This window comes from Physeter macrocephalus, chromosome 11 (assembly GCF_002837175.3).
Source record: "Physeter macrocephalus isolate SW-GA chromosome 11, ASM283717v5, whole genome shotgun sequence".
In the NCBI taxonomy this organism is placed as follows: Eukaryota; Metazoa; Chordata; class Mammalia; order Artiodactyla; family Physeteridae; genus Physeter; species Physeter macrocephalus.
Genome location: NC_041224.1, coordinates 7,600,130 through 7,613,140, shown reverse-complemented (window position 1 = coordinate 7,613,140; position 13,011 = coordinate 7,600,130). Strand labels below are relative to the sequence as shown.

Below are 13,011 nucleotides of genomic sequence, written 5' to 3'. Positions count from 1 at the left end.
TTCTTTGTTTCATTGGCTACTTACCGTTGTATTGTTTTATTTCCATGTATTTGTGAATTTCCAAAATTTCCTTCTGTTACTGATTTCTGATTGCATTCCATTGTGGAATGGATTTTAGTCACATGATTTTAATCACTTTAAATTCTTGAGGGTTGTTTGTGGCCTAGAATATGGTCTCTTTTAGAGAATGTTTCATGTGCACTTGAGAAGACGGCCTTGTGTTGTTGGGTGGAGTGTTGTATAGATGTCTGGCAGGTCTAGTTGGCTTACACTTTTATTCCAATCTTCTATTTCCCTGTTGTTTTTTTTTCCTGGTTGTTCCATCTAGTATTGAAAGGGGATAAGAAGTCTATTATCATTTTTGAATTGTTTATTTATTCTTTCAATTCTTCTTCCTCTGTTGTTCTTGTAGCTTTACCGCCTATTTTGGCTGATTTTCTTATAGTTGCTGTTTCATAGTGTGTCACTTTCCTTTTACTTTCAACCTATTTGTATCATTGAACCTACTGTCTCCTGTAGACAGTATATAGTATATAGTTGGGTTTTTAAAAATACAATCTGATAATCTCCACCTTTTGATTGGATTGTTTAGTCTATTCACATTTAATATTATTGATATGGTTGGATTTACACCTGCCATTTTGCTTTTTGTTTTCCATACGTCTTATGCCTTCTTTTGTTCTTTTTTTTTTTTTACTGTCCTCTTTTGAAATAAGTGAATCTCTTCCGGTGTGGTATCTTAACTCCTTTAATAATTTTTAAATTATATATTTGAATTAGTTTCTTAGTGTTTGCTCTAGGGCTTACAGTATAGCTCTTAGCTTAAGAGAATCTACTTCTGATTTTTACCTACTTTCAGCAAAATTAAGAAACTCCTCTCCTGTATAGCTCTATTTCTCTCTCCTTTTTTTTGCTACTCCTGTTATCCATATTACATCTATATATTGTAGAAACCCAACAATATATTATTATAGTTTTTCCTTTATGTAAGTCTTTTAAAGAAGCTGAGAGAAGAAAGGAGAGCAGGTGCATATTTATGGAGTTAGTTACATTAACTTTTCTACTTTTCATCCACCTCATATATTCTGTGGGTCTGAGTTACCATCTGGTGTTATTTCCCTACTCCAGCACAAGGCAGGTTTGCTCTCATCTGCTTCCTCTGTGTTACTGTCATCAAATATATAAAATTTTACATGTTATTAGCCCAACGATACACTTGTATGCATACTGTTTCATTGAATTGCTCTTTAAATCAGTTAAGAGAAGGGGGAGAAATATGCAATTGTAGTCTCTTTTGTAATTATGTACATAATTATTGGCAGTCTGTTTTTTGTGTGCATTCAAACTACTGTTTGGTGTCATTTGCTTTCAACCTGAAGAACTCTTCAGTATTTCTTATAAAGCAGATCTTCTAGCAACAGATTCTCTCAGTTTTTGTTTTTCTGGGAATGTCTTGGTTCCACCTTCGTGGTTGAAAGATAGTTTTGCTGGACGTAAGATTCTTAATTCACAGTTTTTTATCTTCAGCATTTTGAATATTCAGTCCTACTACCTCCTAGTTTCCTCTGCTTCTGATGAGAAGTCAGCTGTCAGTCTTATTGGGGTTCCTTGTATGTGATGAGTCATTTTTCTCTTGCTGATTTCAAGATTTTTTTCTTTGTTTCTCAACATTTTGATTATATTTTGTCTGGGTGTGGATCTCTTTATATTTATCTGGTTTGGAGTTTGTTGAACTTCTTAGATGTGTAGATTACTAATGTTTTTCATCAAATTTGGGAAGATTTCAGCCATTATTTAAATCTCTGTTCTGTGCCTTTCTCTTTTTCTGTGGTGCTCTGTTCATGTTTCTTCATTTTTTTTTCTCCCCATTCTTCAAATTGTATATAATCTCTATCAGTTTATCTTCAAGCACTCAGATTCTTTCTTCTTCCAGTTCATGTCTACTGTTGGGCTCCTATAGTGAATTTTCCATTTCAGTTATTGTACTTTTTCAGTTATTGTACAATTCCAAAATTTCTATTTGATGCTTTTTTTCTGTAATTTCCTTATCTTCATTGATATTCTCTATTTGCTGAAACATTGTCATCATACTTTTCTCTAACTCTTTATACATGGTTTCCTTTAGTTCTGTGAACTTATTTGTAATAGCTGATTTGAAGTCTGTATCTGTTAAGTCTAACATCTGGGCCCCTTTAGAATCAGTTTGTATTGCCTGCCTTTTTTTCCTGAAAATGGGTTTGCTGCTTCTTTGCACATTTTGCAATATTTGTTGAAAACTGGGCATTTTAAATAACATGTAGCAACTCTGTGTAGTGATCACCTTGGGAATAGGGGTTAATACTGTTTGCTTGGTTATTTATATATATTTTTAATGACTTAGATGAACTGACTGTGTGAAAGCTATTTCCCCGAGTGGACAACATTGGATGTCTCTGCTCAAATTTATTTTCTTGTTTTTTCTTTTATCTTTACTACCCAAGGGTTACCCCTTGGTCAGATAAGCCACTCATTGGTTAAAGGCTGTGCTTATACCCTCCTAGCAAGTTAGAATTTTACTTTTTACCATTAGATGTGCATGTGGCTTGAAGAGAGCTATCATAGTTGAAATAGTTTAGGTATTACCCAGTCATACAGTTCATAAAGGAAAGGCAGGATAAATTCTTAAACTTTTTCTTGGATTTAATGGTTTTTAAGATGATTAATTGGTTCTCTGTCATCTCTTGAAGGTGACCAATTATTTAAAAAATTATGAACTCTTAGAATTAAACATTTGATGGGTTTTAATCCATTTCAGTTATTATCATTAATGAAGCTCAAATTATTCCATCTTTGGCCAGTGGGAGCCTTTTGAGATTGGCTCCTGAGTCCTAGAATTAGCCATTTCTCTAAGAAGCTCTGGTCTCTAAGGGATGCTCAATGATGCTGGATTGGCCTTTGTTTGTAGGCCTTTTCAGTCATCAGAGTTAAGAAATATATGCACATATTTAAGATAAAATAAAATACCTCACAAGGTCATATTGGTGCTTCCAATTAAAACTCTAGACTACAGTGTATTTGAATCTTCCTTCTATATCTCCTTTTCTCTGTGCCAAGAATTCTGGTTTTTCAAAGATACAGGTGATTATAGAATTAGAAAATCCCATAATTATTCATTTATTTTTATCCCATATTACACATGCAGCAGTCTCAGAATGACAACAGTAATACTACTGAAAACATTGAAAAGCATACTTTTGCTTATACTCTCACCGTCTTTACAGCGTTTAGGACTGGCAGTGTCTTCTGAGACATTGTTTGTTTAGCAAAATGAAATGTTTGCTTAGCAACATTTTAGAGCATCTTCTCTTTCTCAGACTCCCTGCTAGAAAGGAGGAAGAGACTCAGCCTTGTTCTCTAAAAGCTGGGTTGTTGGGTTACGTGGTGTCATTCTGGTATAGGAAGGCATGGCCCCAAAATCTGGGTTTTTATTCTTCTTTAAAGGTACTGTTAATGATGTAATTGCATGCTTCCTAAAATAAAACTGTTTCATTTTCTGCTCTTATCAGGGAGCAGCTTCCATTGGGTGGAGATGCTTGATACTTCCTAATCTCTCTTACCTAGTGTATTAGGTAGCAACTAGCAGGAGATATATCTACGTATGCTATCACAGCTTTTGTGGCTGCACTATAGATAGATGGATGGATGGATAGATAGATAGAAGAATAGGATATACTAGCTAGATAGATAGGGAGAGAGAGTTAGTTTTTATGTTAAGGAACTGGCTCACATGATTGTGGGAGCTGGCAAGTGTGAAATTTGTAGAGTAGGCCAGCAGGCAGAAATTTTAGGTAAACGTTGATGATGTAGTCTTGAGTCCAAAATTTGCAGGGCAGCCCAGCAGACTGGAAACTCAGGCAGGTTTCTGTGTTGCAGTCTTGAGGCAGAATTGCTTCTTTCTTGGGAAAGTTCAGTCTTTGCTCTTAAGGCCTTCAACTGATTGGTTGAGGCCCATCACATTATGGAGAGTTATCTGCTTTAAAGTCAACTGATTTGGGCTTCCCTGGTGGCGCAGTGGTTGCGAGTCCGCCTGCCAATGCAGGGGACACGGGTTCGTGCCCCGGTCCGGGAAGATCCCACATGCCGCGGAGCGGCTGGGCCCGTGAGCCGGGGCCGCTGGGCCGCCTGTGCTCCACAACGGGAAAGGCCACAACAGTGAGAGGCCTGCGTACCGCAAAAAAAAAACAAAAAAACAAAAAACGTCAACTGATTGTAAATGTTAATCACATCCACAGGGACCATCACAGAGACACATAGACTAGTGTTAGACCAAACAGCTGGGCACCATAGTCTAGCCAAGTTGACACATAAAATTAACCACCAAGGTTAGGTTAACCATTTAATTTATTGCCCAAACTGAGATTCTTTTGAGAATAAGAATTACTGAAAAATAATAAAATTGTATAATTTTATTTGTTGACTAACAGATTTATTTTTATTGTATTTTAAAAATAAGTTTATTTCTGAAAAATGTTAACATATTTCTATGTTAATATTAAAAAAAACCCAAAACGTCACAACAAACATCACAACAAAATTCTTTCATACTGATTTTTTTCAACTTTAAAAAGACCATAAATAGAATTCTCAGTAGAAGCCCATATACGTTATTTAGTTTCTTAGTCATAGTTTGTCTGTAGTACTGGGTCTCTGTATGTTTCTGAAAGGAATGTAGTTTTGAAACACAGTTGTATTGTTTCTAATTGTTTCGTAAAATTATAGTCTTCAAAGTTTCATTTTATGATTACTAAACTTGAAACTTGATTCTTTTCAATAGTTACTAATCACTGTAAATCATAATCTTTAAATTTGAGAATATAATATCTGTGTAGATACTAATGTACCTGGTAAGTTCAAAGCAAATTCTACTAAATTGAGGTCATTTTAAATTTTGATTTTTTTTTAGTAGTTTAACAGGAAAATATTCCAGCCCATATATTTTCATAGGTACTGTCTTTTTACTCTATTTAGAATACCTTTATTCAATGACATTTTTACAAGAGAAAGCTTGTCAGATAAGTTGTATTTATTTAGAAGTCTTCTGAATATTCTACCAAATTTATTTTTTTTTTAATTTTTTAAACTTTTATTCATTTATTTTTGGCTGCACTGCACGGCATGCGGGACCTTAGTTCCCTGACCAGGGATCGAACCTGCGCCCCCTGCAGTGGAAGCACAGAGTCTTAACCACTGGACCGCCAGGGAAGTCCCCCATTTTACCAAATTTAGATGCTGCTAGATTGTAAGCATTTGGAAGTCCATTTCATCCTGGTACAAAGTATAAACTTATCTAAGTAAAGAAAACTGTTTCTCTGTATAAATTAAATCTGAATTAAAGATTTCCAACTGACTGAACAAAATGAAGCCAAGATTTAGAGTGTTCAGCTGAAAAAATTTCAATGCTATTGATGATTTTACTAAGTGAGTCTTAAAAGCCTCAAAGATTTCTAAGATATGTAGCAACAAGAGAAAACAGATACTGCCATGTTGGAGTATTTTTTTTTATTCAACATTATCTTTGTCACACAAGTTGACAGTTTGTGTGTGTGTGTGTGTGTGTGTGTGTATGTGTTTAAATATTTGTCAGTTGTGATTGCTAGACTGTCACATCTTTGGTGGATGTAATTGTGGGATGTGTTTGCTTCTACTTTGGTCATATTTTGCCATTCACATGGTACAGTTGTGAATTATATGTGAATCACAACCATGTCCAAGTTTATTTCTGTTCCGTACTTTTTAAAATTAGTAAGACCATTGTTTTTTACTCTGTGATTCTGTGCTTGACCAAAGTTTGTATTTGTGTTATCTCTGTAAAATCAAATGTAGCCTATCCTCATTATTTATAGATTCCATTTTGCAAACTCTCCCTACTCACAAAAATTTATTTGTAACCCCCAATCAGTATTGCTGGTCCTCTTGTAGTCATTTAGGGCCATTTGCAGGGGCAGGACATTTGGATTGCTCAACACGCTTGTTCCCAGCTGAGGTGAAGCAGGCTTTCTTCCTCCAGCTTTCAAACTCTAAACAAGTATCCTTTCTGTGGTGCCGCTTTTCTTTGTATTTTTGTGCTTCTTGTTGGTGATTCCACTGTTTACAGTGACTCCCAGGCATAGTTAGTATATTGTATATTGTTCCTGAGTGCAGGAAGGTCGTGACGCGTTGTATTTTACAGAGGAAGTACGTGTCTTAAGTAAGCTTTATTCAGGCATGAGTTGGTGCGATGGACTGTGGGTTCAATGTTAATGAATCCGTCGTATATATTAAATATAGTGTCTTTATACAGAAAGACACATAACGCAAGGTTATGTTTGACCAGTTGAAGAAGAAGCTGTAGCCAGAGGCTCCCAGGAACCTAACTCTGTTTCTCCTTTAAGAGCAGTACTTTGGTATTTGCTAATTCAGTGTTCATGGTAACCTTATAGGACTTCATTGCTGCGGTTAATGAAAACTGACTATAATTGCATCTTTGTTGTTGAACTTCCTAACTGAGTTTAAATAGCAGCTACAGCAATGTCAGGCATATCACATAGTACAGAATGAACTTCCAAAAGCTTTACTTTGATTCCATGAATTGGATGAAAACTATCAATCCATTATTGGAATTAACTGATTTCTATTTAATGTATCTCTTGACGCTGATAGAAAGCTGGCGTCACTTAAGTGTAATTTCTTCTGCTAATAGAGCCAGCAAAATAACAGCTGTCACTTAATTTTGACTATGTAAACACGATACTTTGTAATCAGAACTGAGCAAGGTTGAAGACTAGTCATTTGATCTAAATGAAAAGTCATGCTTTATAGAATAATATATAAAACATCTTCTTCATCTGCTTTTCTTAAATTGGTATCTTCGAGCTAATCATAGTTGGGGCAGCAGCATTGAATATTTTTTCCACCTCCACTCAAGACTACAGAATTTAGCTGTCCCTCGGCCTCTCCTGTCCAAGTGCACTTCCTTTTTCTGCCTATGGTTTGGGTGCTGACTTTGAGAACGAGGTGTCAGTTACAGACCATCCAGAGAGAGGCCTTTCACATTTAACCACAGGTTAAATTGACAATTGGATTCACCGCGCGTGTATCTCACAGCACTCAACAAGATCAGGGCAGAGCCTGGAAGTAAATGTTCCGGCTTATTATAACACTCTCGTTTAAAAAAATCGCTAGAAAGTGGAGAATCCAGCACAAATAATAAACTGAGGCGGGGGGAACACTGTGACAATGGACCGAAGTTGAGACTGTCTCAGTCAAACTGACACACATGGTCGCTTTACCAGACACGTGTCTTTTCAAAAATCTCCTAACCTCAAATTCCTGATTTGGGGGTGGGGGACACTGTGACAATGGACCGAAGTTGAGACTGTCTCAGTCAAACTGACACACATGGTCGCTTTACCAGACACGTGTCTTTTCAAAAATCTCCTAACCTCAAATTCCTGATTACTGTTTTCCCCTCACAAAGGCTGTGCCCTCAATGTGATTCACTTGTTTGTGACTACTTAGTAATTTCCACAGCATTATGCACATGGAAAAGAATGTGAAACATTCTTATTAGTCAGTTTTATTCATTGTGGCACTTCCTTCTTTCTAGAACATTTTCTGTTTATCTTAAAGCTTGTATTAAATTTTGCATGCCTTCATTTTTAAACATTTTTAAAGACATAATAAATTTATGGTATTGTTCTTCCTTAAATTAGTTCTTTTGTTATCTTAATAAAAATATCATACAATAATTTTAAAAATTTGGGAATGAAAGGAATACAGTTTTTAACATATATTTGATAAAAATGGATTATCTGAATATGATTATGATAATACTTTATATTCTGTTACAGGATTAAATTAAAAGGATTTACCATACATCTTATGACTCTTTACTGGAGCCTTGGGAGATAGGTAAGTGACAAGCATTTTTTGAAGAGATATTTCTGAAACATTAAATGATACGATCTCATAGGTTCCTGACAAAGTAGGCAATGGAGTATATCTTACTTCAGTGATTTACCTCTTTTTCTCCTCAGTAAAAATGGTAGAAATACCATGTTTACATGAATGTAATGTAACATTCTCTGGTATCCAATAAATCATATTTTCCAGGGAGTCTTAGGTTTATTTTGTATGATAATTATACAGAGAACATTGTCAATAAGAGAAACAAGTTAGGCATATTTCAAAACTTAAAGCCCTAAAAAAATCGTTAAATGCAAAGTGGTGTCCTGGATTGTATCTTAGAACTGAAAAAAGACATCAGTGAAAAAACAGGTGAAATCCAAATAAAGTCTATAGCTTAGTTAATAGTAAATGTACCAATGTCAGTTTCTCAGTATTGACAAATGTACCATGGCAGTGTAAGATGTTAACTCTAGGTGGAATTTGATGAAAGGAATACAGGAACTCTGTAATATCTTTGCAACTCTTCTGTAAATCTAAAATGATTCCAAAATAAAAATTTTTCTTTAAAGCCAAAAAAAAAAATCGAAATTTATTTGAAAATTGTAGTTTAGAAGTAGCTTTTCGGTGTAATAGTTTGAAAAATCAAAATAATTAATTACCTTTAGAAAAACCCAGATTCCGTGCATTAGAGATGCAGGGAAATATGTGACGATAGGTTTAATTTTTCAGTTCATGGGAGGCACGGGATTTCATTTTCTTGACATTGGCCTGGTGTCCATGAACATCTCCTTGAGCTCGGTTACAGACTTGCTCTTTGATTCCTTTAAGGTACTTGTGTGTTCTTTGGTGGTTTAGTACAGCTCTTTCTGTTAACGTAAGCAGGCCCTTTCCACAGGCCCTTCCCATGGTTCCCAGTGTACTGCTTTTTTCTTTTTCTTTTCTTTTCTTTGATGTACTGTTAGAGGCAAAAAGGCCAGTGACGTGACTCAGTGGTTTGGAGTTGAGACCCTTTTAGGGTGGTTTTGTTCAGTCACACCTACTTGAGCTTCTAGGTCAGGTGCTGGACTCAGCTGACCCATCGTTAAAGAGCCGTTTCTGTAGTTGAGCTGAAATAATTGATTGCTGTCAGATAATTGAAATTCTCAGTTTTCAAAATGAACTCTGGCAGTATGACTCTTTTAAATTTCTATAAATATTAAAAGACTCTAAGAAGGGAGCTCTGTAGTTTGCTGAACTATCACATAACTTGTCATCAATAAAAGTAAGATGGCCCTACTGGCCTTGTAAACGGTCTCCTGCTGCTGTCGCCAACTTAGTGATTTCAGTTAAACTTAAATTTCATGAAGGGAAATAGAAGTCTAGTCTGCGTAAAGGGTGTAGACATTTAAAACAGCAGACCCAGGCCTGCATGACTTTTGCAGGATGATTGTTAGGCTTGGAGAGTTCTGTGTTTTGCTTGATGACATTTGTTCAGAATTGGTGTTGTAAACTCTATTGGCAGGAGATTGATATCTTTACTTCTTAGGGATGTAGCATAATTGTGCCAACCTTGGTAGGAAAGTTTAGAAAAAGGGAGGAGCAGTTTTTCAGGACAAGTTGAAATTCCATTGATCAAATTATAGTCCACACATAAAATCAGGCAGAAAAGCTTTTTATTTTTCTTCTGTGCTCGAAGAGCCTTGCAAGTGTTGTTTCTGGAGACATGCTTTACCGCTCAGCTGGCTGGCTGTCACTCTACGGTCACCTAAAGTATAAATGGGGGTAGCTAACAGGCACTGAGCGCTTTCTATGTACCAGGCACTTTATTTACAGTGATCTCATTTAATCTTCACAAACACCTATGAGCTAGCGTGGAACTCCCGTCGTAGATGAGGCTGGAGGGTAACAGATGTCTCCAGGGCCACCCTGAAGGCGTGGGGCAGAAAGAGCCGATCGCCGCCGTGTGCGACACCTACGGTTTAGTTCCTAACGTTACCAGCTTCCAGGGAACCCTGAGTCTGCGGACACGCGGTAAACTCCAGATTACAGCAGCTCTTCTGGGTAAAAGGATGTCTGATCACACGGGTGACCTAGCGCAGACTCCCCCGGCGTGATGGGCCTGGAGGGGAGTCTCCTGCTGCCCGTTCCAGCCTTGCCCGGGCTCATGCTCTGGTCCCCAAGCGTGTCAGTTGTTCTCTGTCACCTGACGATTCGCCGAACAGTCCCTCTTTGTGTGCTTCGTTGCTCAGATGCCAAGAGCTCTTGGCAGCTCTGGGGAGCATGATCTCAGTGCGCCTCCTGGTCAGCGCTGGGCACTGAAAGTTGTTAGTGGGGGTGGGAACTTGGATTCAGAGGCCAGGACCCACGCCAGAGGCCAGGCCTGGGGTCACTAAGCAGCTGGCATGTGAAATGGAGCTCTCCAGACTCAGTCAGCTGGCCAGGAGGCAGTTGCACGGGACTTGAAAGGTGGTCTTTGAAGAAGATTATGATGGCTGGCTGTGGATTTTGTAGTTTGTAGATCTAAAATACTCCCAGTGGCTTTTCGAGGAAGCATGAGAATGTTGCCAACTTACACATCACAGTGCTTGTTACAGTGGGCAGAAACCGCTCTCTCTGAAGCTTTTCCCCGTCCGTTCTAGCCATGTCTTTCTGTGGCTCTGAATCTCCAGTCCTTCTTATACTTGAAAGCATAAAATGCACGCAAGATTACAAACTCTCCTTCTCGGTCTCCTCTTCTTCGTGGTCTCGGACGGTGGGTGTCCTTCAGGGCTCAGTCCTTGGCTGCCTTTGCTGCTTATTCTCTATGTGATCTCATGCATCCCTCACTTTAAATACCATGTGTCCCCCCACTTTATTTCTTTGCCTTGATCTCTCCCATGAGCTCCAGGCTCCTATCCGTCTGCCTATCCAGCATCTCTATTCAGAAGCCCAATGTGCAGCGGGAGCCTGGACTCTCGTCCCCAGACAAGCCCCTGCATCCTCCTCCAGCTTACTCAGTGGTCCACTCGGCTGCTCGGGCTAAAACCTAGACGTCGTCTTTGACTTTTCTCTTTGCTTCTTAACCCACATCCAGTCTATCGGGGGGCTTAGATGTCTTCCTTTCAAAATATCTCCCCTTGCTGCCATTGCCCTCACTGCTACTCTAGTGTAATTACAGAATGTAACTTATGATCACCATTGTAAGTTACCTAGGTGACGGTAATAGTCTCCTCACTGGCCTTCCTTATCTCTAGTCCGTGCTCCATATCGCAGCGAAAGTGGGTTTTGTTTTGTTTCGTTTGTTTGAGTTTTAATGTTAAACAGTTCCTGTCCTTCCCCTGTTCAGAACCCTGCAGTGTCTACCCATTACCCTCAGGATAAACTTCTCACCCCGTTCTACCAGGCCCCGCATGTTCTCCCTGCTGCCTTTTCTCCTGCCGTTCTCTGTGTGCTCATGTGGCTCTATAGCCGCAGTTGCTTTCTTGCTGTCCCTTAAATTCTCCAAGTCCATTCGGAACTGGCTAAATCCCTCCTACCCCCTACCCTATACCCTCATCCTGACCATTTCAGCTTTTAGCCTGGTGCCAGTGGAGGTAGATTTAGAGAGAAAAGTACATTTCTAAGGCTCTGTAGCACATGTAGTGGGAGAGGTCAGAGGTCACACTAGAAGTTTTGCAGTTTTGTTGTTCCAAGTTTCTGTAACTTGAATTGCTCTCAAGCGTAAGAGGGATTGGAGATGTAGAGCTGCAGAAAGACCTCGCTAGAATTGATGGGGAGAAGCTACAGAGAGAGAGGTTTCTGAGGAGAGAGAACATTCAATAAGCGTTAGAAGGAATAAGTTGGTAACAGTGACATCTGCGTATAAATAGACCGGGCTGCTGCAGAGGACAGTGGGTTCTTTGTCGCTGACGGTGTCAACTTGAGGCTGATAAACCTCCTGGGCTGTTGCAGAGGAAGATGTGCTAGAGTGGGGGAGGGGAGAGTGGTTTTTCTCCCCGGAGTTGGTCTCCCCAACTCTGAGATTATATCAGTTTTCAGATGACTCCTCCTGTCTTTGTATTGGGAAGCTTTCATCCATAAATTATAAAGGTGAACTTCTAGGTGAAGTTCCCAGTATTTGAGGTGAAAGAACTCCTATCAAGGTACTCAGGTGGGCCAAGTCTTCATCTAAGGCATTGCCTTGGAGGCATTTTTCTTTCTTTCATTTTTTAATTTAAAATTTATTTAGATTGATATTGGGTCTGAAATAAATAATACACACATACACAAATTCTGTAATAGATTTTAGTTCTTAAACAAAAGCGGACTGAGTCTCAGAAGTAAAGAGCATGATATTTGGAAATGGCCTTTGGTTAGAGTTTGCTAGAAAAGGAAAGTTCATCCTACTCTTATGCCAGAAACTCTTCGAGAAGGAGTGACTATGCTTCACTGTGTCATTGAGGGTGATCCAGCCATTCCCTGCTCTTCTCTTGGAAAGACAAAAATAAGATTTAAATAATAGAGGACTTTAAGTTATAAGCGCTTTTAGTTAGACCCCATGAAGTGTATTAATGCAAATTTCAGTTTCTTATAACCACTGAACTGTGGAACTTGGAATTAGTGATATAGGAAGGAATGATTTTCAGGCACTCTGTGATACTGAAGTACTTTATGTTTGACTGCTCTGGTAACTAGCACCTAAATAATAGGATGACACGTTTAAAGATCGCCCGCAGCCTGACACAGCTGCCTGTAGCGCCAGGGTCCGGTCCGGCCCGCCCCGGTGCATGCTGGTGCACCATGTGAAATCAGCGTTCTAATGAAGACACCGTTCTGCCTCTAAGGAAGGCCTGAACTCTGTAACATGTTTTCACCTAGAATCTCTCTGGTTTCTCTGTCTTCTCCAGGCTTCTGACTTTGCTCCTCTCTTTCCCATTAGAGCTACCTCTGTCTTTTAGATTTGACTGCTCTTCTTCTCTCTTTTTTTTTTTTTACGGATATATATATTTTTTAACATCTTTATTGGAGTATAATTGCACTACAATGGTGTGTTAGTTTCTGCTGTATCAAAAAGTGAATCAGCTATATGTATACATATATCCCCATATCCCCTCCCTCTTGTGTCTCCCTCCCACCCTCCCTATCCCA

General features: G+C 38.7%; 1 protein-coding gene across 24 annotated transcripts in view; it reads left to right on the top strand.

Annotated features, from left to right (window-relative positions):
* Positions 1-13,011, top strand: part of ZNF438 (zinc finger protein 438) — a 222,298-nt gene that overhangs the window by 43,907 nt on the left and 165,380 nt on the right. For all 24 annotated transcript variants that reach the window (XR_003681733.1, XR_003681745.1, XR_003681746.1 and 21 more), the window contains exon 2: positions 7,869-7,929. The gene's annotated coding sequence lies outside the window, so the exon portion shown is untranslated. The remainder of the gene's footprint in view (positions 1-7,868; positions 7,930-13,011) is intronic.